This window comes from Micropterus dolomieu, linkage group LG02, assembly GCF_021292245.1.
Source record: "Micropterus dolomieu isolate WLL.071019.BEF.003 ecotype Adirondacks linkage group LG02, ASM2129224v1, whole genome shotgun sequence".
Taxonomy (NCBI): domain Eukaryota; kingdom Metazoa; phylum Chordata; class Actinopteri; order Centrarchiformes; family Centrarchidae; genus Micropterus; species Micropterus dolomieu.
The window spans coordinates 32,562,684-32,564,677 of NC_060151.1; positions in this window are offsets into that span (position 1 = coordinate 32,562,684).

Consider the following 1,994-nt stretch of genomic DNA (forward strand, 5'->3'; position numbering starts at 1 on the left):
TCCAGTCTTCAACTGTCCAATTTTGGTGAGCTCTTGCAAATTGTAGCCTCTTTTTCCTATTTGTAGTGGAGATGAGTGGTACCCGGTGGGGTCTTCTGCTGTTGTAGCCCATCCGCCTCAAGGTTGTGCGTGTTGTGGCTTCACAAATGCTTTGCTGCATACCTCGGTTGTAACGAGTGGTTATTTCAGTCAAAGTTGCTCTTCTATCAGCTTGAATCAGTCGGCCCATTCTCCTCTGACCTCTAGCATCAACGAGGCATTTTCGCCCACAGGACTGCCGCATACTGGATGTTTTTCCCTTTTCACACCGTTCTTTGTAAACCCTAGAAATGGTTGTGCGTGAAAATCCCAGTAACTGAGCAGATTGTGAAATACTCAGACCGGCCCGTCTGGCACCAACAACCGTGCCGCGCTCAAAATTGCTTAAATCACCTTTCTTTCCCATTCTGACATTCAGTTTGGAGTTCAGGAGATTGTCTTGACCAGGACCACACCCCTAAATGCATTGAAGCAACTGCCATGTAATTAGTTGATTAGATAATTGCATTAATGAGAAATTGAACAGGTGTTCCTAATAAACCTTTAGGTGAGTGTATAGTTGCCTCACAATTACAAACTCCTCTTCATGCCAATAACCAACCGCAGTTTTGGGGACATAGCCTTTTCCAGGGCAGCTCCCAGGCTCTGGAACTCCCTCCCACATGATCTCCACACATGAGAGAAACACAATGGTTCCACATTATGAACCTGCCCCTTCACGCCCTTTAATACTTTTCTTTATCACTGCAAATCCCAGCAGAACCTCACACTGTTAGAAAGTCAAGCACTCAACCAGTAACTAAACACCTACAGTGCATTTTAATCATGTGCCAAACTGAGGCCTCAGTTTCCTGCCAGCTGCATCTCCATGAGCTAGACCACAACCTGAACCAAGAACTGGACCACGACCTGAACCAAGAGCTGGACCACAACCTGAACCAAGAGCTGAACCACAACCTGAATCAAGAGCTGAACCACGACCTGAACCACGAGCTGGACCAGGAGCTGAACCAAGAGCTGAACCATGACCTGAACCAAGAGCTGGACCACGACCTGAACCAAGAGCTGGACCACAACCTGAACCAAGAGCTGAACCATGACCTGGACCACGACCTGAACCAAGAGCTGGACCACAACCTGGACCAAGAACTGGACCATGACCTGAACCAAGAGCTGAACCACAACCTGAACCACAAGCTGAAGTGTCTTTACTTTCATCACACTCTCACTCAGCTAATCAGTCAGGATTCTTCTTCTTCTCTGTGGTTTAATGACAGTTGGCGTCCAAAAATGTTGCATTACTGCCACCTACTGGATGAAACAGTTCCCCAGTGCAAAAAATGTACAGTAACCACCCAATGGTGGTCCAGACCTTCAGACTTGATCCAGAACAGATCGTAAATTATTTTCAAAAGGGAAACCCAGTCTGCAGTTCAGTTATTGACAGGAACCAGGAAAAGAGATCACATTTCTCCTGTTTTAGCTTCTTTGCATTGGCTTCCAGTAAAATCCAGAATAGAATTTAAAATCATTCTTCTTACCTACAAAGCTCTTAATGGTCAGGCACCATCTTATCTTAAAGAGCTCATAGTACCTTACTACCCCACCAGAGCACTGCGCTCCCAGAATGCAGGGTTACTTGTGGTTCCTAGAGTCTCCAAAAGTAGACTAGGAGCCAGAGCGTTCAGCTATCAAGCTCCTCTCCTGTGGAACCAGGTTCCAGTTTGGGTTCAGGAGGCAGACACCATCTCCACATTTAAGAGTAGGCTTAAGACTTTCCTCTTTGATAAAGCTTATAGTTAGGGCTGGCTCAGGTGAGTCCTGAACCATCCCTTAGTTATGCTGCTATAGGCCTAGACTGCCGGGGGATTTCCCATGATGCACTGGGCTCCTCTCTCCTCTACTTTCTCTCCCTCTGTATGCAACCTCATCCCATTATTGCATGTTACTAACAC